Consider the following 25,046-nt stretch of genomic DNA (forward strand, 5'->3'; position numbering starts at 1 on the left):
AGTTCTTTTACTGTAAGTAAGACACTGACTTTTAAAATATGTATCACAAACCTCAGAAACTAGAGCCTCGAAGGAGTGAGACATGAGGCCTTTCATTTTAAAATGGAATAATTTTCTCAGGTTTAATCATACTGAAAAGAAAACCATGCTTCTCACATTTAAAATGGTGATATGCTGATGCCCTTAAGAACTAAAGATTAAGCAGGGAAAGATACTCTAAGCTATAATTTACAATTTCACTCTCCTCCTTACTGCTTGCCACCACCCCATCCCTTCTCCAATCTCCAATCATTAAGAACAAAGGTGTAAGGCCTCTGTAATCAGGGTTAATAATAATTTGAGAGTCAAGATTCTCAGACTTTCAAAATGATACAAAATATATCAACTATAGGTATTTCTGAAAGTTCACAGAAGAGAATGAATTCGAGTCTCAAAAACCCTTTCAAGTATCCAGTCTCAATTCTGAAAATGAAAATCCTGGGAACTTCCAGTTACAGTAATATAAACAAACACCTAGACAACCAGCAAGCCCTATGCTTCCAGTACCTTCTGCTGACGGAGAACAAGGAAAGCACTAGAAAGCCCCAGGTGCCAGAAACCAAGAGAACAGAAACGAGGGGGAAAGGAAAGGACATTTCTGCCTGTGCTATTCACAGAAGCGAAAGGCTGCCCACAGTCTGCAGCCACTAGCCAGATCTATGTATTCTGCTTAAGATGAACTCAGTCAAAAATTACAAAGCAATCCACCAAGGGCAAGGAGCAGGAAACGGTGCAATCTGACAGACCCAATTAAGTATACTGAAGGATGATGGCAGAAAAGACAGACTCAAAATTCTAGAGACAAAAATACCACTGAAAGCCAGGTTTGGTGGCACGTGTATTTAATCCCAGCACTCAGGAGGTAGAGACAAGTGGATCTCTGAGTTCGAGGCCAGCCTGGTCTACAAGAGCGAGATCCAGGACAGGCACCAGAACTACAGAGAAACCCTGTCTCAACCCCCACCCCCCAAAAGAATATGATTTTTTAAAGTAGATAATAGTATTTCACTTTTACATAAAAAAACACATTAATGACTAATAATAAATGAAACAAATACTCTTGAAGAGAGGAGATATGGGAACGTAGTTCAGTAGTAGAGGTGATTATTACTGTTCCTAAAGCTCTTGGGACCAAGATTACTAGGAAATGAGACAGTCATACCATTTCAGAGTTACCAAACCACAGATCACCTTTGCCTAGCAGACACTCAGACACTACTTTAATGAACTCATGGGACAAAATGACATTGATACAGAAGAACACAAATCATCTGCATAGTTCTTTTTCTGCCAAGAAAACTTAACTTGAATTTAAACCTAAAGGAAACAATCTGACAAACGCAAAATATCAACCATTTCTGGTCTTTGTTCTTCAGAAATGTCAATCCCATTCGAAGAGAAGTGTTCCAGAAGAAACAGAACTAAGGATACATGACAACTACATATAAAACATAATCCTTGATTGAATCTTTTTCTTCATTTTTGTTTGCTTTATGTTTATTGTTGTCATTTGAGATAGGTTCATTTAGCACAGGTTGGCTTCAACTTTACTATGTAGCCAAGGCTCTTCTTTTCATGAACTAAGCTGAGATTACTGTATATACCACTATATCTGGACCAATTATTTAATGTGGTTTCCATCCAAGAAACTTTAGATAGATATATACAGAAGCCCCGGGTAGATCATCTGAGAATTAGTCTAATTCATGCAATCTGGATTCCATAATTCCTAAAACAGCAAATAGTATGCATTTGTATTGGATCATCTAAGGAAATGTAATTGCCAACTTCATCAAACAATCTAAGAATAATTTCACTATATATTCTATAACTATGAATCCTGAATATGAATATGAATAAGAAGCATAAGGCTTCTTATGTTAATATCAAAGTGATTCTTAGAAACAATACAAACATGACAAAATTATTCCTCAAGCTAGGCATCATACCTATAATTCCAGCAATGGGGAAGATGAGCCAGGAAGATTATATCTGAGATCAGCCTGGTCTACATAATAAGTTCCAGTCCAGCCTGGGCTACACTGTGAGACCTTGTTCCTGTCCTCACTCCCCTCCCCAAAAATTTATGATTAAACAGTTTGTGGGAAGATAGGCCTGTAGTCGCAGGTACTTGAAGTAAAGGGAGGAGAATCAGGAGTTCAAATTATACTCAGCTACATGCGGAGTTTGAGCTAGCCTGGGCTACAAAAGACCAGTCCCAAAACAACAAAAAACAAGCTTGTAGGATACATTTAAAGGAGAACCCAGGAAAAAATTTAAAAGTATATTCTAGAAGAAAAATATAAATCTATACAGACAGAAAGTAGACTGTACTGGACTACAAGAGTGAGAGGAGATGGGTATGTCTACAGGTCATGAGAGCTGAATATAGAGGTACACACTGGAACTCTTCCGATGTGGGTGCTGAGGCAGAAGGGCTACAAGTTCAAGGCCAGCAGGTGCTACACAGTGAGTTCCAGGTCAACCTGGGCTAAGGACAAGATCTTGTCTCAAACAACCCCTTCCCCAACAGAATTTTTTTAATAATTTATTTGCATTTTATGTACGTTGGTATTTTGCCTACAAGTATGTCTTTGTAAGTGTGTAGGATCCCCCAGAACAGGAGTTACAGACAGTTGTGAGCTGCCTTGTGGGTACTGGGAATTGAACCTGGGTCATCTGGAAGAGCAGCCCTTGCTCTTAACCGCTGAGCCATCTCTCCAGCCCCGCAAGAGAATTTTTTAAACAGTATGGGATGGCCAGCTAGACGGCGCAACAGGTAAAGGCACCTGCTGACAAGTCTAACGACTTGAGTTTGATCCTGGGACCAACATGGGGGAAAGAGAGAACTGGTGCTTGCAAGCTGTCCTCTAACCGACACATTGTACCATGGCATGCATGCGCTCGCGCTCTCTCTCTCTCTCTCTCTCTCTCTCTCTCTCTCTCTCTCTGTCTCTGTCTCTGTCTTTCTCTCTCTCTCTCTCTCTCTCTCTCTCTCTCTCTCTCTCTCTCTCTCTCTCACACACACACACACACACACACACACACACACACACACACACACACGAGTGCATGGATATAGAATTTTAAAAACTAAGTATTTTTTAAAAGTATGGGAAACTTTCATTGGGAGATAATGACAATGTTCTAAAACTGACTGCGGTGATGCTGCACAACCCTGTGGACATAATAAAATCTACTGGGGTGTACTTTCGGTGAGTGTACAGAAACTGTATCTCACTCAAGTTAGGAAAATGCATATGCTAGGAAGTAACAACAATGGGAAATCAGAACACTCAATGCAAAGCCTGAGGAGGCCCAGAGTACATCCAAAGAGGAGACGACTCCTAATGGTGACCAAAAGAAACCAGTGTAGTGACAGAAAGAAGTCAGCGGAAAGATGCTGGGTTGCTGACAGAAACACTGAGGGGCAGCAGAGCAACATAGGGATACCTATGTGCCTGTGCCTGTGACTGGCCTGTCAAACACCCACGCCTTTTTATGCTGTTATTTGCTCTGTCTGAAGCTCCTGTCTTCCAAATCAGCCTTAGAGACAGCCCATGCTATTTTTCTGAACCTCTATGAGGAAGGAACCCAAGTTTTCTGATCTCTAGTTTGAGGCAGGCCTCATGTTCTCCGTTCTTGAGAGCAAACAGGGCACAAAGAATCTTCTCTGGCCTAATAAACAATATCCACAGACTCACTGTAACTGTCACCAAGTGCAAGGCTCCAAGAGCATTCTCCTTGTAAAGCAAAGGGGGTCCACTTTATTTGCTTTAATCCAATAATGTATTAGAAGCCGAATCAGCATATTAAAATGGGGTTTTGGGAGTGGGCCCTAATAGAATATAACTGTTATCCTTGTAAGAGATTAGAACACAGACACAAATGGAAGACCGTGTGGAGACATGTGGAGAAGGTGGCCATCTGCCAGCCAAGGACAGAGGCCTCCAAAGACAGCGTCATGCTGACACCTTGATGACAGACTATAGGCATCTGGAACAAGGTACTCAATCTGTGGCGCATCCTTACAGCAGTCCTAAGCATGACAGAAATGACATAAAGAACTCAACTATAATAGGACATCTATAACAGGACCATCTATCTGCATTGGGAAAGGCAAGAGATCTGCACATGCAAAACCCACAGCACCATTCATGCTAATGGTTACAAACAGGTACAAAAGTGTTCCAATTAACTGCTCCCTGTGCATATAGACTAATAAAGAGTGTCATGTTGGATATGCACAGAACATCTCAAAAAACACAACACAGTACTGAATTTTAAAAGGAAATCTCAAAGAAGTAAACATTTCCCCCCCACCCTTTTTTTCTTTTTCAGTACTAGGGATTGAACCTATATCCCTAGACCTATTTATATTAACACATAGAAAGCTATGGGGGCTCTCTGAGATGGCATAAATATAGAGAAATCCAACTGAACTGTACTGGCTCATATCTATAATCTGAGTATGTGAGAAGCTGAGGCAGAGGACTGCCTTGTGTTTGAAGTAATCATAAGCTATATATTGAATTCCAGGCTATCCTGGGCTTCAGAGTGAGATCCTGTCTCAAACAAAACAAAGCAAAACAAAACAAACAAACAAAAAAAAACAAAAAACAAAAAAAACAAAAAAACAAAAACCCCACAAAATAAAATCCAAAACAGGAAAAAGTCCCATAAAAAATATACAGACATCTTGTGATCCCAGCCTCCCATGTGCCTTTAATCCCAGCACATGGGAGTTAGGGACAGGAATATACGGTGGGTGGAGACAGGATCTCTCGACCATTCGTTCTGAGGATTCATAGAGATAGGATCCCCACACATGCAGTCTGAGATTTCGAAGAGGTAAGAAGTGGCTGGCTACTCTGCTTCTGATCTCCAGGCAAGCTTTGTCAGAACTCATACAACAATCTTGGTTACAAGTATATATATTTGCTATATTACATCAGTACATTTGAAATGCTTCTTTCTTTCTCCTCCCTCTCTCTCTCTCTCTCTCCCTCTCTCTCTGTGGTTAGAACTCAGGCTGTCAGGCTTGGTGGCAAGCACCTTTATCCAGTGAGCCAGCTCATCTGCCTGAAATGTTACATTTTTAAAAAGTGACTCTGATGTCTACATACATTCAAACAATAACTAAAGGGTTATGCTTAAACATGGTCTACCCTTCTCCCCACTACCTATTTGCAAAGGCTTCTTCAGGGGACACAAAGCTCACCACCATCTTTTTACTATACCAGCAGCAAATGTACATACAGGGAGATGATAAAACCAGCAATAAAAGCAATTTATTTTGTAGTCAGACTATAAGCCACTCTTAGGCAAAAGCCTCTTTCTCAGAGTTTGAATGATTTCCTATAATCTGAAAGGTGTCATGGATACACATAATATATCCTCACTGGGGCTACTTGGTGAGCTCGTTAAGGAGCAGCATAGCTGAGCTGGAGGAGCATCAGAGGCACGGGCCTGGTTCAGTATAGTTCACACTCACAGTCCAGACTACTATAGTTTGCTTGGGGAAAGCCAGTGATTAATAATGTCACAGCATCCTATTGTTGGGTTAAAACTATCTTTAACCCAGAAAATTTATACTGGCTCTATCTCTGCTTATTAACAATGACTGTCCTTCTTACCCAGCCCCTTACTACATCTAGGATACTGACTCCAAGTGTCTCCTTCCTCGCCTTGTCCTAAGTGGTGAAAAAGGGCTCAGGACTTCAAAATAAAATGCAAAGGGCAAACAGAGTTTAAGCATTTAATTTTAGGACAGTTACTAGGCTTATCTTGATCCCTGGCCAGGGTTATTCTGGTATTGGCACAGGAAACATGGATTGCATGGGTGTGGGCAAATTAAAAAACACTCACACCGAATGCTTAAAGAACATGTGCCAAAGCCAGATTCCTGAGGCCACCAGAAGCACCCCTATTAATCCAACTAAGGCACCTGCCAGGGGATTTCAGTGAAAACGAAGCTTTTTTTTTTTTTTTTTAATTTAACAGGATGGAAGGGAAGAGGTAGCAGCTAAAATAATCACTATTTTAAATACTCTATCACCTCCATCTTCTGATCAAAGTGTTAGGCAATGTTAGAGAAAAGAATTCTTGAACCAGGAGGATAGTGAGTGCCAGCCTGGGCTACATAATGAGTTCCAGGACAGTCATGGCTATATAGGGAGGCATGTCCAAACAATAAAAAAGAATTCCATTTTTAAGAAGCCCAGGAGTCCAGGTATGTTGGCTCAGCACTTGAGAGGCAGAAGCAGGCGGATCTTTGAGTTCGAGGCCAGCCTGGTCTACAGTAGGGAGTTCCAGGACAGCCAGGGCTACACAGAGAAACTTGAAAAAGCCTTGAAAAAACAAAAGGAGAAGCAGCAGCCCAGGGAGTTAGACATGGCAATGTCCATGCCTGTAATGACAGCACTCAAGAAGCTGAGACAGGAGGACTGCCATATTTCTAGCCTCGGCCTTAAGAAAAGTGGCAGGAGGCTGGAGACATGGCTCAGAGGTTAAGAGCACTGAATGCTCTTCCAGAGGTCCTGAGTTCAATTCCCAGCAAGCACATGGTGGCTCACAACCATCTGTAATGAGATCTGATGCCCTCTTCTGGCCTGCAGGGACACATGCAGGCAGAACACTGTATACAAATAATAAATAAATAAATAAATCTTTAAAAAAAAAAAAAAAAAAAAAAAAAAAAAAAAAAAAAAAAAAAAAAAAAAAAAAAAAGTGGCAGGAAAGTGAGTCACAAAAGCTGAAAGAGGGTGATGGCCAATACCCAGGGTTAAATACCAAGAATCAAGGTTTTATTGTTTATAAGTGCAAAGGGAAGCTCCCGAAAGCCCAGCAGGCTTTGAAAGCTGGTCTCCACCCAACTCCCACATGCTGCCTTTTACACTTGTGTATTAAACTCAGTAACTTTTACTAAACTGTAAAGTCCCACAACAAGAGCCATAATTAATCATTCCTACACATTTAGTAAAACCTAAAATGGCTCCTGTCTATTCAAATTCTCAATAAATTTTAGTTAAGCAAATTGGACATAAAAAGGCCTGGTGAAGAAAAAACATTGAAAACTTAGTTTTCAGTAGTGGTGGTACATGCCATTAATCCCGGCACTCAGGAGGCAGATGCAGGCAGCAAGTGGCAGAGGCAGGCGAATCTCTGAATTCAAAGCCAGTCTAGTCTACAGAGTTAGTTCAAACAAACAAACACAAACCCCAAAACAAAACAAAGCGAAACCCTTAGTTTTGGAAGGCAGCCTATTTAAAGACATACATAATCTGAAGCGTTAAAAGACAACTGCCAACTTTTGTTAAGACTAAGATTAAATGTTCTGCAAAGTAAAATTGCAGAAAGAAGCACTAGTGTGCAATGTGAACTTCCTCTCACAACCCCCTGAAAAGATAAAGGCACATCTGCCAGGGTGATAATGTGTTAGCCACTTAGGCAATAACGGACAAAAAAATTCTGATAAAAGCACTCACTCTCAAAAGTGCCTATTGATACCATCTTAAAAAGGACTCCAATTTGCAGTAAGGCTCGTTAAGGAAGGGAATGGCTCAGTTGCCTTTAGCCTACTGGCTAATGGGTGAGTTAGGACTTCTGTTGGTCTTTTCTGTGTTGAACACACAGATTGCAAGCCCAGCACCACTTTGAGATCTTTGGCAGCAGTTAACTCTGCAGCTCACACATGATTGAGCCTGTATGATAATGAGTATTCAGAGACAGGTAATGCCTGGGGGGTGCTCACCAACCTAAGACAGAGTGCCCGTGTGGCACCATGACAGGTAAGGTGACCTGCTGACGTCCCACGCAACCTATGTCAGAAGCTCATTTTTTAGTAAAAAGGGGACCTGTAGGGCCCTGGCCCCCATTTTGGGTAACTGTTGCCTGGCTTGCTGACCTTGACCTTGATATCCTCCCTATGCTAATTCCCTGCCGAGTTCCACCCTCCTGAATGCTTAAGGGAAGTTCCTTGTCTGTGTATCATACATATTGGGCATGCAAGATTGTAAAACATCGGTAGTGAACTTCTGCCCTCCGGGGTTCTCCCATTGTACTATAAGCCTGTATTTAAGACCTCCTCCCTCCTTCAATAAAAGGCATTCGGCATTTAAAAAAAAAAAAAATTGCCCATCACTCAGGGCACAGGGAACTAGACTTGACCAGGCATCTTGGAAACTCACTGGTACAAAGATGGCTTTAAGATAAAGAAAGGAGACAGGAGAGTGATACAGGCCTTGGATTCTCGATCTTCCCATCTCAGCTTCCCAAGAAGATGAAAGAGGACAAGGCATCATTCATCCTTTATGACAGACACTCTGCCACTCCTATACAAGCATATGGATGGCCAACTCACCAGTGAGAATGAGGAATACTAAGTATAATGAGGAAGAGATGGGTGAAAAGAGACGGCCCTTTTAACAAATGGTTCTGGATTTGTAACTATTTTTTTAAATCCTTAAATTAATGCATAATACAACACATTTATGTATGAGCTTAAAAAAAAAACCACACAAACAAAAATCCTTACCTCTCAATTTTGCTGCAAACTTTACACATGCCTTTACACAAACTTCCAGCACTGGGAGGCACAGGCAGCAAGACCCCAAGTTTGAGGACAGCCAGGGCTACACAGTGAGACACTTGTTTCAAACGACTCCTAAGTAACGCTGTCTTAAGAAGACCAGGACAGGAGTTGTAGCTCACTGAAAGGGCACCAAAGTATACACCAGCGTGTCTGCAGAGGTGCTCTGCTTTGCTACTTTGTTCTGATGCTGGGGATCAAACCTGGGCCTTCATAAGCTACTAAGTGCTCTCCTACTGAACAGTCCTAGTCGGAGAGTTTTCATAGAAGTTAAAAATGGGATCAAGACCTAGGGGAAAAATGTTAGCAGCACTTAAATTATGTTCAATTTATTTTATCAGCATAATCAAAGGAGTGAGGGCTTCCATTGTTGCATGCAGAGCCTGACTGCCAGGCTCAGGAGAGTATGCTTCCAAGTGTACACAGCCAACTTTCCCAAGAGCATCTGGTTCTTTAGGGATTCTGACTTAATCGACCTGGAGTGGAGTCAAGTTCTTCACAGAAGGGTAGATTATGCTTCTATCTCAGAGGTTCTTCTACAATGTCCCATCTCCCGACATCCCCTTATCAATGGGCCAGACTACAGAGAGAAATCTTCTGAAGCCAGGCCCTTCAGGAATTATAACTTCTTGGAGCTAGAGAGATGACTCCATGGTTAAGAGCAGATACTGCTCTTCCTGAGGACCTGAGTTCAGTTTCCAGCACCCACTACAAATGGCTTAAAACAGTTGGGGTTGGGGATTTAGCTCAGTGGTAGAGCGCTTGCCTAGCAAGCACAAGGCCCTGGGTTCGATCCTCAGCTCCAAAAAAAATTAAATAAATAAATAAACAAAACAGTTTGTAACCCCAGCTCCAGGGGGATCTCTGACCTTTGTGGGCACTTGCATTCATGTCCACAAACCTCTTCCTGCCACACACACATAATTAAAATAATTTAAAAAAAAAGAATTGCAAATTTCTGCTGTAGTCGCTTAGAATGCTTTTCCCCTGGAATCTAGTTGCCATTAAAAACCCAAGCCAGTCAAACAAAGGCAGAGCCACATGGAGAGAGGGACTCTACCTCCTAATCATGCCAGTCAAGGTGGCAAAGACTCCAGCAGTTATTTTAGACATTCCAGCTCCAGTTGCTGTCTGAATACAAGCATCCCAGCTGTTGCTACACAAACAACAATCCAGCTGAACCCAGCCTGAATTCCTGGGTCACAGAATTATTATGGCTGTAAGTCATTAAATTGTATGTGTACATGCATGTGAAGTTTTGTATGTATGTGGTTACATGTGCACATGTGTGCAGAGGCTAAGGACTACCTCAGGTATCCTGACTCAGGCACTGTCCAACAATTTTTTTCTTTTTGAGATAGGGTCTCTCAGAGGCCAGGAATTTGTCAAGTACGCTAGGCTGACTGACTGGCCAGCAAGCCAGTCTAACTGGCTGGCCAAAAAACCCACTTGTCGTCTCCACCTCTCCAATACTATGATTACAAGCGCACACCACCATGCTCGATTGTCCCAGAGGTTCTGGGGAACTGGACTCAGGTCCTCACATTTGCACAGCAAGGACTTTACTGACTGAGCCGTCAACTCAGCTCAGCAAGGCATTACGTTTTAAGGCAAATTTTATTGCCTAACAATAGACAACAAAAATAGGTTTTGAGGGGCTGGAGAGATGGCTCAGTGGTTAAGAGCACTGGCTGCTCTTCCGGAGGACCCGGGTTCAACTCTCAGCACCCACACAGCAGCTCACACCTGTCTATAACTCCAGTTCCAGGGATTCTGACACCCTCACACAGTCATACACATAGGCAAAACACCAATGCACATAAAATAAAAATAAATTATATATTTTTAAAAGTGGATTTTGATTCAGCTCTAAAATCACAGGGACTTGGAGCCCAAAACCCAACTGCCAGGTGGAAGGAAAGAAGGGTTCATGAGCAGGTTCCAATTAATTTCCTTATCATAGACCGTTCCATATCTGTCAGCAAGTTATCCCAGTAGTCAGGAGGCAGAGGCATATGGGTCTCTTTGAATTCAAGGCCAGCGTGGTTGTCTGCATTATGAGTTCCAGATCAACCTAAGCTACACAGTTAGACCTTGTCAAGGAAAAAAAAAAGGAATTTAGGAATGGAAAAGGAAACTAGGAATTAAAACATGAAGAAAAGTAAAACTAACATCATATACATTAACCTATCAGTGGAGTCCCATTCTTAAATAGAAGGCCCCAAAGCTATAGATCTCAGCAATATTATCCACTGTTCTTACCCCTGCATAGCAACATTTTCCGTCAACCGACAGGAAAGAGAACAAACACAACCGCATTTAAGTGTGCCCATCCTAAAGGTTGCAAAATACAATGCAGATGCCAGGCAGAAATCCTGATGCTGTCATTTCCGATCATATGATGGGAGTAATTTCTTTCTATACTTGGGATCGCTATAAAGGAAAAGAGAATATATGCCAAGTTCCATACCTGTGCCTGGCACAGGTCAGGCACTCAAGAACATGGTTGCTTTCTTCCACCCTAGATCAATGGAGCTAGAGCTCACAAAGTGTTACATAGCCCAAAGATTTTCTTTAAACACATTAAAGAAACTGAATCACACATTGCTTTATTCATTAATGTAGACATATACAAATATATACCATCACTGAACAAATCTTACTTGCCCAAGTACTATTGAAGCACCAGCATTGCTTTATAAATGTTCAAGATTTCAATAGCTCAAAGAAATTAAGTTGATTCTCCATTTTTGGTAGCCTGTCCAAACCTTTCAGGATAAGGGAGCAGATAACTTGGCTGCCAGAGTTGTGTTCTTAAAAGGAGAACCTGAGATGAGCCAGGAGCCCATAGCAGCTAAGCAAATCTTAGAGATCCATTTCCCGACAGAGATCTGGCTAGTGAACAGTGACCCTGAGGCAACAGGTCCTTGGTTTTCCCGCCGGGTAAGAGGAAGGCTTATGTGAAATGGGGAATCTGATTTTCATACTCAGGAGTGCTAGCAGCAAGGAGCTGAATTCTGAATTTACAAGACTGAGCTTCCTTATGATCCCTCTGCATTCTTATATAAGTGGGACCTGTGCGGCACTGAACTGATAATGGCAGCCTCTTACTAATTATAGCCCAGCCTTCATCTGTCTGTTAGGTTAAAATTTCCCTCACCCTTCAAGCCACTTGAAGCAGAGAACCAGAAAAATGAGGCTATTTGTGCCTTTCAAGTGTCTTCTTCCTATGGCTTGAGTTTTACTACCTGTTTACATCACATGTCTGTTTTGTGAACTGCAAACTGTGGGTTTTACTTTTAGTGTCTATTCATTGACTCTCCTCTCAGGCACACACACATGAGCACATAAAATATATGAAAATCACAGAGGTCACGGAGGAAATGAATGGAAGAATATTATCTTAAGACTCATATTGTTCTTACACTGCAATGGCATAAATATCAGCTGAAAGGGTTGGGGATGTAGCTCAGCTGGTAGAGTACTGCTACCTCAGCCTGCAGGGAGCCCTGGGGAGGTACAGGAAGGAGGATGAGAAGTTCAAGGTCAGGGTTGTGGATATAAATGAGTGGGCAAGAGTTTTTGCTGCACAAACATGAGAACCTGAGAGCAAATGCCCAGCAACTACCTAAAAAGCTTGCTGTGGCTGCATATGCACCTGGGCCTGAAACCCAACACTGTGGGGGAGGAGACAAGAGGACTGATGGCATTTGCTGGTTTCAGGTTCAGTATGAAACCCTTTGTCACAGGAATAAGGTAGAATGTGATAGAGCAGGACATTCAGTGTCTTCATTTGGCTTCTGCATACCCTGCAGCGCGCGCACACACACACACACACACACACACACACACACACACACACATATATAAGTTCAAGGTCATCCCTAGCTACAAAGTGAATTTGAGGCTAGCCTGGGCTATATGTTTCAAAAACAAACAAAACACTAACTAAAGATGCAAAAAATTATTAGTCTGGATTAAAAAAAAAAAAAGCAATATGCCAAACCATACATTTTCTACCAGAAAATATCTATAGATACAGATAGTGCCTGGTGTGGTGGAGCAGGAGCATGCCTTTAATCCCAGCACTTGCAGGGCAGAGATCTCTGTGAGTTACAGGCCAATCAGGGATGCATAATGAGACCCTAAAAAAAAAAAAAAAAAAAAAAAAGACACAGAAAGGCAAAAGTCAGAGGGCAAACAAAGATGCTCATCAATGGAAGTTGGTGTGGCTTTTTAACACTTCCCTGTGCAATTAATTAAATAAGTAAACATAAATCAGTATAGTTCTGGAAGAATTGAAAACAACCAAGGGCAGTGGCACACGCCTTTAGTGCCAGCGCATGGAGGCAGAGGCAGGCGGATCTCTGTGAGTTCGAGGCCAGCCTGGTCTACAGAGCGAGATCCAGGACAGCCAGGGCTACACAGAAAAACCCTGTCTGGAAAAACCAAAACCAAAAACCCAACCAACCAACCAAACAAACAAGACCAACAACCAAACTGACTCAACCAACAATGCCAGAACAATCCTCCAATAGCAGAAAATACTTTCTCTTCAAACATGTATGGAACATTCACTAATCTACTACATACTCTGGGTCCTAAAAGAAGAAACTAGAAAACCACGGTCCTCTCCAAGAGCAATAAATGCTCTTAACGCTGAGCCATCTCCCCAGTCCCAGAATGAGAATTCTTACGAGTTTTGCTATCATGGGAAGTAGTGAAATGAAAGCAGGATATACTCTGTTATTGCTATTTTCAAGTGGGAGAAATGCCAGCAGTTTGCACCAGTGCTGATAGGAATGTGCCAGAGAAGCCACACTTAGGAGAGAACAGAGAAGGCCTGGAGATCAGTGCTGAGGATTCCATAATGACTTATGGAAAATGGCTGAGATCTAATTTACAAGGAGAGGGGTCAGCCTTTGCAAAGAATATGGACAATTCATAATGTTACAGGAAAGACAAGAATAGCAGAGATGTATATAGGTGGGTGATGGGTAGATAGGGTAGTTAACTGTTTTCTCAATGAAAAAGAAAGTAAAAGTAAGGTCTTCACCAAAGGCTAAGATGGGTGAGGGGGGACTAACAAAGGATCTCATTATGTATCCCAGATTGGCCCAGAACTGGCAATTCTCCTGCCTCTGCCTCTCAAGTGTTGAGACTGCAGGTGTGTGCCACCAGTCAGCTATGAAGGAGATAGTTTTGAGGAGGAGAAGGTAAGGAACAACCCTCTAGAAGTTGGAATGAATGCACTATAAAAAAGGTCAGCTTTCCCAGGTCATGTTTAAACCCATTTAAACTTGGTGATCAGGAATGGAGAGTGGAGAAGGGGGGTGCTCTGCATTTCTTCCCTCCCAGGACTACACCCACACAGCAGGCAAACTTGATTTAACCAAGGTTGAGGCTTGGCCAAGCTGTAACAAGGCAGAAGGGGGGAAAGGCATTGAGAGTGACTTACTATCATCGGCTGAGGAATTTAAGCTATAAGGGAGAAAGACAGGCAGGAGAGGGTGGAGGACACAGGGTCTGTGGACTGTAGATCCCACTGGAGTCAAAAGTGGTTAAAGGGACTGGTCATAACGAGGAATAAAAGAGTGCAATTCTTAGAGCAGACAGAGGTAAGAAAATGTCTGTTATTTCTTCATCATTTTATAGAACTACAAAGGTTTGTAAATTGAAGGAAAGACCATCAGGGCTAAAAAAGATCCTAATAATTGCATTTCCGAATGGCCACTTAACAGTATGAGGTGCCATTCATTAAAGCCACATCACTTGCCTGCTATGTGACATTTAGGCAAGTTCCTAAGTACTGGGGCTTAGTTTCTGCATCTGTCAAATATGTCACAGGGCAAAGACAAAGAATGAATATACCGAACACATTTAAACAGTGGCAGGCTCTTAGTAAGCATTAATTAAATAAATGTCTGCTGTCAGAAATATTGTTATCATGTGTTACTATTTGTTACAACTCTACTTGTCTGCTTTAAAAAGACGCATTACCTAACAAAACCCAGACTACAGAAAAGCAAGAGTCACAGCAGGGAAAAGTCCAAGTATTCAAGTGTTAAGCCTGGCTCAAGTGCAAATCATTACAGAATTTTCCCAAGTACTTTCCTAATCTGCTCATCTCTCTACTTTCTCTGGGAAAGGAGGAAATGACACATGTCATCTACTGGAACTCAATAAACAATAGCCCTGCTGTTGGGCAATGGGCTCAGCTTCATCCTAAGCCCTATTTCCAGGTTCTAGGCCTCAGTCACATGTAGTAAGTAGCAACATCTCTAAAATACCAACACCAGGCCAGTGAGACGGCTTAGTGGCTAAGGGCTCTTTGCCACCAAACCTAATGACCTGAGTTTGTTCCTGGGAACCCACATGGTGGAGAGAACTTAACTCATGCAGGTTATCCTCCAACCTCCACATACTTGTGATGTACACACACACACACACACACACACACACACACACACACACACACTCATTTTTTTAAATATTAAAAACAACAACAAAAATAAACCCAACATATTACCAAATGTGGTAGTACATGCCTATAATCCCAGCACTTGGTAGACTGAGGCAGAAGGATGGGGAGTTGAAGCCAGTTTAAACTACACATGAGGAGACTCTTGTAGAACATTTGTGTAATATGTATAAGGCCCTGGGTTCAACCCCTAGCACCAAACAAAAAAAACCTAACACTTAGAAAGGATGCTTTTTCTTACTTAGGAATATTTCAGATGTCTACCAAGACACAAATCAGAGGTCTTTTATAAATTCAAATAAAATGCTGAGTTAGTGGTCAGTTCACTATCCCACAGGTTACCAGAGGAGACAGGAACTCCTCAGGACACTTGCCAGCCTGATACCTAACAGCTGCTCAGACCTTGGGGCTGGTGGATCTACCTCACTTAAACATCCCCCTGTGTGCTCCAATACCAGTTTCAGTCACAGCCCTGGCCCCAACCAATGACTACAGGGCAGGCCCTACCAGAATGCTGCTCACTTGACAGTTTCAGGGTGCAGTACCCCAAGGAAGCAAAAGTCCCCAGCTAAGCTCATCCTCTCACAGCCTAACCTGAACCACATCCCAGTGCAAAGTGTTTTCTTTTAGAGCTGGCCAGATTGTGAATCCAAGACTTAAAAACAAACAAAGAAAAAAAACCTTTATGCTCTAGTCATTGGCAGAAGCAATCATCCCACTAGATAGAAAATGCAAAGAAGCAGTGTGCAAGTCAGGCCCAGAACTGAGGGCTGGAAGAGCTAGGCTCTTTGAGTCCACAGCTGACATCATTTATTTACCACATATTCCCTGCAGTTGGTGCCCAGCTCTAAATTTAAAAAAAAAAAAAAAAAAAGCTCTAAACCGAGTGGTGGCGGCAGAGGCGGCCCAGGCCTTTAATCCCAGCACTCAGGAGGCAGAGGCAGGTGGATCTCTGTGAGTTCTACAGAGTGAGATCCAGGACAGGCAGAGCTACACAGAGAAACCCTGTCTGGAAATAAATAAATATACAAACAAACAAACAAACAAATAAATGATTTTACTTTTAGTTGTGTATGAGTGGAGAAGGGTGGGAGGTATGTGCAGCTGAGAACATGTGCACTCCAAGGTCAGAGGCTTCAGACCCCCTAAGCTGGAAGTACAGGAGGTTGTGAGCTGCCTTATGTGGGTATTAGAGACTGAACTCAGGTCTTTTGAAAGAGCAGTAACCACTGAGCCATCGCTCCAGTCCCAGCTCTGAATACTTTCTAGCTTATAACTCAATACTCCCTAAGAACAAACTAAGCTCAGAGGATGTGCTATGCGATCTTTCCCTATGGGTTCTTCCGACAACTTACAGAGATGGAAGATATGATGTCTCTAGCAAAGGCAGTCACGATGGCCGGACAGTCAGAGAGAGTTCCTATAAACAGTGTAACGTCCAGTGAAGAAAAATTTCTAGAAATTATAACAGAAACAAGAATAAAAAAATATAATTCACAAAGCATGGAATTACATGGAACGATGAAGAGGAATTAAAGTAAACAAATCCAGACGTAGGGAAGCTAAGCATCATGTGTTTTATTCACAAGCATCCATCTGCTGGGGAAAACATCTGGAGAAATACAGAAGATTTGGAAGGGAGGCTTACACTTTCTATACTAATGTTTGAAAACTGGTGATTTTTGGGATTAAAAAAAAATGGAGGAACTTTTGGGTCCTGATTTATCCAACAAGAAATCCCACATTTAGAAAGCACCAAGTTCGATTAACTTTTGTTTCCACAGAGCATTCATCATTTGAAGGACATTTTGTTTTTCTTTTATGACTTCTCTTTACAAATGCTGCCTCTGAATTCTTTCTGAATTCCCCCCTTTCAGCTCACAAACTGTCTTTTTGTCTTCAGATTCTTTTTTTTTTTTTCCAAAAAGTCAACCCCAAGCCACCTTTGCCAATCCCACAAAACCATCGGCATGAACTAAACACATCCCAAATCACACTCTTAGCTCCATCTTCACTTAGGTACCGATTCTGTGCCTTGGGCCATGATGGTTCATTCTTTAAAATGCATCTGGCTTACATTACCAGCATCTACAATCTTTCTCTGAATACAAATCCCAAGCCTCAAATTCCTAGCAAAGGAGAGCAACGAAGGGCATGGCACTGTCACAGGTTGGTATGGGTGGTGGGCACCTGGAACACTGTGTTAGGAAGGACTCTGAGTCTCCACCAGAGCTCCATAATTGAGTGAAGAAAATTTTGGCATCGTCTGTCACAAGCCAAAACTAGGATGGCTCTTCCTTTTGTTCACTGGGCTAGAGCTAGTGTGACCCACACTATTCTTAACCTTGGTCTCTCTGGACTTCAGCCAGTAAAATGCTGTTATATGTGAATGGGGAATGAGATTCAGAGTGAGTGTGTGTGTGTGTGTGTGTGTGTGTGTGTGTGTGTGTGTGTGTGTCTAAACCATTCTATAGCAACTCAAAGGAGAACTGAGATGGCAACTCCAAAGGATGAAGAGGAAGATGGTTTCCTTATAAGGAACTTCCAACCTGAGTCAAATTTCAGTAAGATCTTATTACTGGTTTTCTTTCTTCTTTGGCTTGCTCAGCTTGCTTTCTTATATAACCCAGGACCACCACCCACCTAAGGGATGGCACTACCCCTTGCGTGCCTAAAATTAATCAAGAAACCGCCCAGAGGCAGGTCCACAGGCTAAGCCGATGGAAGCAACTCAACAACTGAGGTTCCCTCTTCCCAAATGTGTCAAGTTGACAGCTGAATTGAACTATGACATGCAGTAAGTTCCTCATACACTGAGCCAGATCCCAAAGGTTTTAAGATTTTATTTTTAAGTGTGTGTGTGTGTGTGTGTGTGTGTGTGTGTGTGTGTGTTTGTGTGTGTAAGGGTACTGTGTACATAAGTGCAGTGCCTGGGAAAGATGGAAGCGGGTGCTGGAATCCCTGGAGCTGGAGTTTCAGGTTGCTATGGTGCTGGGAAGCACCTCTGGTCCTGTGCAAGACAATGCAGGCTCTTAACTGCTAAGCCATCCTTCCCTCCAGCCCCTGGTAAAGGTGTTTTAGGCAAAGTCTGGTGGCTGACACCTTTAGGCAGGCAGATTTCTGTGAGTTCAAGACTGGCTTGGCTTACATAGCACAGTCTAGGCCAGTCAGGCTACAGAGTAGGACCCTGTCTCAAAAAAAAAAAAAAAAAAAAAAAAAAAAGGGGGGGGGGGGGGTATTTAAGCCAGCATGTAAAACAATTTGTTCCATTATATTTTCATGAATATATATGTATATATATATATACACTTTTCATTAAGATGAGTTAGCTTTGTCCAGTCGTCTCACAAACTTGTCCTCTCCATCTCAGCTTAATCACAGCTGATTAAGACCAATAAGCCAATGTAGAAGTTAGTCTTTACTCTCCCTAAAGCTTACTTAACATGACCTTTCTATTTACCTGGTTTCTCCTCTTTACATCATACCAAACTATAGGTAAAAGGGGCAAGCTTGGAATCATCAACGAACCACAAGCCATTTTTAGGACTCAATATCCTCTCTGGATTCTTTTAATATACAGATGGTACAAAATATGGTAACTCAAAAGAGAGCCTTCCAGACTCTAGGCACTGGGAGGGCAACTGAAATCACACATTTAACAAAGGAGTTGACTGTGAAAATGCTGTGGCGGAGTTTATTACAGTACCATCTACAGAACTTTACAGTTGTGCAACTGTTCTTTATGTGTGTCACCCAATTGTGACACTCCCTAGCCATCTGTAGGTGCTAAATCCTGGAAATGTAGCTCATGTGACTCAGCAATGGAATTTGAAGCTGACACAGTGGTGTACAATATTCCTAGCACTTGGGAGGGTATGGCAGGAGGACTGCCTTGTATTCAAGGCCAAGCTGGACTATCTAATGTGGTCCAGTCTAGGCTAATAAAGCAATTTCTTAAGATGTTGTCTCAAAAATAAAAACAAACTAAAAATCATGAAACAGAATTTTCAATTTAATTAATTGTAATTTAAATAACCACCCATAGCTATTGGCCACTGTACTGGACAATTGATCTAGAAGGGAGAAAATGAATCTAGCCTGCCTAGAGCACAGGACGCTCTCAAAGTTTATCATGTCACTTCTCTGCATATTCTGAGAACTGAGGAAGAGTTAAGCCTTCTGTTGCTATAGAAACAGATTCCTGCACAGCTGTGAGCCCCCAGAGGTACAATGCTGTAAGGTTTCCCCCACATGACTCAGGAGCTGCTCTTCCTCTGGGAGTGGAGCACAAAGCCATGCTGGGCTCTAGCTTCCTGCCTACCCTCACGTTCACAGTGCTTGTTTGCTCAACAGCATGATGCCAGAGTGATAAGGCTTCATGGAGTTTTTGAGCAGGAAGAGAAGGTAAAAGAAAGCAGCTAGCTAACCCCACTTGCTTTCTCAAAGAGGGGAAAACAAGAAAAGCATTAAAAAGGTGATTTGTTCATTTTTGTTTGTTTTTCTACAACTGAAGACAAGATGTAAATAACCTTTAGTACTGCAAGGAATCTAAAATGTAGTTCAATGAAATATAAAGCTATAAATTAAAAGTGGCGTGAAGAAACAATCTATGCCATGGGAAGACAGAGATGAGAAAATTAAAGAGCTGGGTAGTGGTGGTCCACACCTTTAATCCCAGTACTAGGGAGGCAGAGACAGGTGGATCTCTTGAGTTCAAGGCCAGCCTGGTCTACAGAGTGAGTTTCAGGCCAGCCAGGGCTACACAGAGAAACCCTGTCTCAAAAAACAAAAAGCAAAAACAAAAAAAAATTGTAGATATAAATGCAAGGCACTTTCTTAAGTGCTTTGAAGGCTATGAAATCTTATATTTGAGTACAAACAAAGAACAGAACAAATAAAGGTAAATCAAGTGAGGATCACATTATAGTAAGCTTGCAGAAAACCAAGAACAAAGGGAACAGAGCAGCAGACAAAAGATAAGCTCGAGAGTTTAGAAAGAGACCTCACCACTACAATTCAGGAACTAAACAAAACACAGCAGTAAAACTATTGAGAGAAGAAAAGAAAAAAGAAAGAAAAGAAAAACCTACAAACCCAGGCTTTTTTTTTTTTTTTTTAACCCCAGGTAAATTATCCAATGTCATGACAAATAAAAACGTATTTGGCAAAAAAACAAAAAACAACAACAAAACCCAAAAATTAGCAGTAGTAGAATGACAAAACACCTGTGCAGCCCACCTATGGTGACAGGGAGTGTAGCTCAGGTTGAAGTAAGATGAAAGAACAGGAGGCAGAGGAAGGGTAAGCAGGTGGGTGAATCCAAGTGAGCAGACGTTATCAAATAAGAATAGCAATAACTAATTCTAGCGTATGAAAACAAAGTGGATTATAATACGGAACCAAAGCAATGTGTAACACAAACTGTGGGTTCTTATTTAGGAAGAGAGTAGAGATAATGATTTAACTTTAGATTTCGTTGAAGTATGCAGACCAAAAATTCAGGAGGAGCAACTAAAAGAACTGAAAGCTTCCAGATGGTAGGGAATGGAGAAAGGTATAGATGGAAGTATAGGATAAAGACAACCCAACTAATCTGATGGAAGACAGGAAATAAAACACATGGCCAGGTTGGGTTGGTGGTAGGTACTTTTTGTTTTGTTTTGTTTTTTGTTTTTCGAGACAGCTTTGCGCCTTTCCTGGAACTCGCTTTGTAAACAAGGCTAGCCTCGAACTCACAGAGATCCGCCTGGCTCTGCCTCCCAAGTGCTGGGATTAAAGGTGTGTGCCACCACCACCCGGTGTGGTAGATACCTACACTTGGGTGGATCTGAGTTCAAGGCCAGCCTGGGGTATATAACAAGTGCCAGGAAGTGCTAGGCTATCGAGAGCTACAAAGTGAAATCCTGTCTCAAAATAATAATAATAATAATAATAATAATAATAATAATAAAAAGTTGTCTTTAAAGTTGGGCAGTGGTGGTGCACGCCTTTAGTCCCAGCAAGGAGAGGCAGAGCCAGGTGAATCTCTGTGAATTCAAGGCCATCCTGGTCTACAGAGCAAGATCCAGGACAGGCACCAAAACTACACAGAGAAACCCTGTCTCTTTTTTTAAAAAAAAAAAAAAGGTGTCTTTAAAAAAGTTTGTAAGGAGAGATGGCTCAGCAGTTAGGAGCACTGAATATTCTTCCAGAGGACCCAGGTTCAAATCCCAGCACCCACATGGCAGCTCACAACTGTCTATAAGATATGACATCTTCAGCCAGGCGGTGGTGGCGCACCCCTTTAATCCCAGCACTCGGGAGGCAGAGCCAGGCGGATCTCTGTGAGTTCGAGGCCAGCCTGGGCTACCAAGTGAGTCCCAGGAAAGGCGCAAAGCTACACAGAGAAACCCTGTCTCGAAAAACCAAAAAAAAAAACAAAAAAAAAAAAAAAAAAAAGATATGACATCTTCACACAATCATGCATGTAGGCAAAACACCAGTGGATATAAAATAAATTATATATTTAAAAAAACACAAAAATATTTAAGGGGCTGGAGAGATGGCTCAGCGGTTAAGAGCACTGGCTGCTCTTCTAAAGGACCCAGGTTCAATTCCCAGCACCTACATGAAGCTCACAACTGTCTATAAGTCCAACTCCAGGAGATCTGATACTCTCACACAGACATGCATACAAACAAAACACCAATGCACGTAAAATAAAAATAAATAAATAAATCATTTTTTAAAAGTTTTTAAATTATTTTATGTGTCTATGTGTTTTGCCTGTGTGTATGTCTATGCACCACATGCATGCCTGGTGCCCTCAGTGGCCAGAAGAGAACATTGGATTCTCTGCAACTAGGGCTACAGACTTGTGAGCCACCATGTGGGTACTGGGAGCTGAACCCAGGTCTTCTGCAAGTGCAGCCAAGCATTCCTCCCTGCTGAGCATCACTCCATCCCCCTAAAAGGGCTTTTTAAAAGCTGCCTTTCAACAGACTGCATCAAAGTACCAAGACATAGCAGAGGCTGTATCTATTTTGGTTCACACAAGGAATTCTGACTAAAGTAGGTCTCAGTGTTAGGCCTAACACCCCTTCAGACCTTGTCACTTTTAAGATCACATGATACTCCTCTTCCCAGGATCAGGTCAATGTGGACTTTTCAGACTTACCAATTCTAGTTTAAGATCTTAAGCTGCTTTACAGAGCCAAGAACGTAATACTTGTCAATTATTTGTATTTCTGGTAATATCCAAGGAGTTTTAAAGCTGTAGGTATTATGAATTATTGCAAGGGGGACCCCTGAGGGTATCCCGGGCATGCCGGGAAACATGCTCGGCAGATGCCCCGGTGGGCTGGGCAGATGCATGCCATGCGGGCGGCGGCCAGTAACTCACAACTCAGCTGCTGTATCCACATGGAGAGTTGATTATAACAGAGAGATGAAGAGAAAGATAGGAAAGAGACAGAAAGAGAAAGAGGAAGGAGAGGGAGGGAGGGAGAGGGGGAAGGTGTGCAACTTGTGGGAAGAAAAGTGGAAGAGAAAGCGAGGAAGGGGAGGAGATTTCCCTTAGAATGAGGTTTTTACATCAAGATGGAGGGCGGAGCCAAGGGTGGGATTTCAAGGGGCTGATCAGAATATTAACAGTAGGTGTGTGAATCTGTTTGTAAAAGTTCTGAAAAATTTTTTTTGTTGTTTTTTTGTTTTTCAAGACAGGGTTTCTCTGTGTAGCTTTCCGCCTTTCCTGGATCTCACTCTGTAGACCAGGCTGGCCTCGAACTCACAAGAGATCCGCCTGCCTCTGCCTCCCAGTGCTGGGATTAAAGGCGTGCACCACCACTGCCCCACCTGAAAATAATTTCATAAATTGAAAATATGTAAAAAACTATTTTAAAAATTATATTCTTGGGGCCGGAGAGATGGCTCAGCAGTTAAGAACACTGTCTGCATTTCAGATGATCTAGGTTCAATTCCCAGCATCCACATGGTGGCTAACAACTGTGTATGTGCTCCAGTTCTGAGGGATCTGACATCCTCTTTTGGCCTACATGGGCACCAGGCACATATGTGGTACAACACCCATACACACACAATAAAATACGTAAATCTTCAAAAAAAAAAAAATCAATTCTTACATCTGTAAATCCAGTCTCATCATCCGTTTATAAAGACAGCAAATGAAGTGGGCATGGGACACAGCCCTGTAATCTTGGCACTTGGAAGGCTAAGGTAAAAGGATTGCCATACATACATCCAGGAAACCTGGAACTCAAAAAAACAGAAAAACAAACCAGTGAAAAATTAACAACAAAAACATGGCAAATGAGTCTGTGATGAGGATATAAATCTCAGCAGTTCAGTTCTTTTTGCTCACTGATATTAATAACACAGATCCTAAAATTTGTCTGGAATCAAAAAGTATCCAAAATAGTCAGGCAGTTTTTGTTTTTATTGTTGTCTGAAACACTCAAAACTGCTCTTTGTGATACAAAGACATAGGGAAATGTTGTTTGTGCAATATAGCAGAGGAAAAATGTGAAACTGCCCATTAGGGCGGGTGCACCAGACATCCTGCCGTTAAGAATCCCAGGTATAAACAGTAATCCCTGGAACTTCGGGCTTCACTTTGTTGCTCCCATCTCGATCCCTTATTGTAACCCTGGAAAGTTTCACTTAGCCAATAGTCCCGAAAAAGAATCCAGTAAGGGAAAGGATTTGCAATTGCCACACAGCTAGGTGTGATGCCCACACCTTTAATCCCAGCACAGAAGGCAGAGGCAGGTGGATCTGTCTGAGGCCAGTCTGGTCTACAGAGTGAGTTCAAGGACAGCCAGAGCTACATAATAGAGACTTTGTCTCAAAAACAAACAAAATAACAAAAAACTATAGTAATCAAGACAGTATCAGCACAAGGACAGACAAATTGATCCATGGAACAGAACAAGCCAGTAAGAAATATGCCTGGAAAGAGCTGACAGGACAGGGGTGGCTCTACAAACCACAGAGTAAAGACTTGATACTGCTAACAGGATGTTGAGAGAGCTGGTTATTCACATGAAAAGAGAAAAATCTATTAATTCTCAAAATTTGGAAGTAGTAGCATACCCCTATAATACCAGTCCTTGGGAGGTGGAGACAGGAGCCAACCTAGAGCTATTATCAAATTCTGAGAAAACAACAAGAAATTAATTCTCCATATATTAAGTTTTTAAATATGAAAGCCAATTTTTTAAAAAAAGATTTTTTATAGATACAGTGTTCTGTCTGCATGTGTGCTGGCACACCAGAAGAGGGCACCAGATCTCATTACAAATGTTGTGAGCCACCACGTGGGTGCTGGGAATTGAACTCAGGACCTCTGGAAGAGCAGCCAGTGCTCGTAACCTCTGAGCCATCTCTCCAGCCCTGAAAGCCAAAAACTTCAGGGAAAGAAAATATTTACCATACAAAATGCATATGCCATGAAAGAAAATATGACTAGTCAGTCATATTAAAATTGAGTTAACCACATGAAATCAGAGAATAAAGAAATAAACCCAAATAGAGGATACTTCTATATTACAAGTGACAGCAAAGCAAAACCAAGACAGAACCAATCCAAAGAGACGGCTCAGTGGATAACAGTGCTTGGTACCAAGCCTGACAACCTGAGTTCAATCCCAGGAACCCTAGCTGTCCTCTAAACTCCACACAAAAACTATGGAACAAAACACATGTGCATGGGCTGGAGAGATGGCTCAGAGGTTAAGAGCACTGGCTGTTCTTCCAGAGGACCTGAGTTCAATTCCCAGCAACCACATGGTGGCTCACAACCATCTGTAATGAGATCTGGTGCCCTCTTTTGGCCTGCAGTCATACATGCTGTATACATAATAAATAAATCTTAAAAAAAAAAACACATGTGCATATACATGCTATAAATAAAGGAGAGAGAGATGTTAAAGGAAGGTG

At 42.0% G+C, this 25,046-nt stretch overlaps 1 protein-coding gene and 1 non-coding gene across 4 annotated transcripts in view; one reads left to right on the forward strand and one right to left on the reverse strand.

Annotated features, from left to right (window-relative positions):
- Window positions 1-25,046, reverse strand: part of Znrf1 (zinc and ring finger 1) — a 105,282-nt gene that overhangs the window by 65,654 nt on the left and 14,582 nt on the right. The gene's annotated exons all lie outside the window — the stretch shown is intronic.
- Trnaa-agc (transfer RNA alanine (anticodon AGC)) lies at window positions 9,364-9,436 on the forward strand. The gene has a single exon. It is a non-coding gene; the product is annotated as a tRNA-Ala (tRNA).

This window comes from Peromyscus eremicus, chromosome 5 (assembly GCF_949786415.1).
Source record: "Peromyscus eremicus chromosome 5, PerEre_H2_v1, whole genome shotgun sequence".
Classification (NCBI taxonomy): Eukaryota; Metazoa; Chordata; class Mammalia; order Rodentia; family Cricetidae; genus Peromyscus; species Peromyscus eremicus.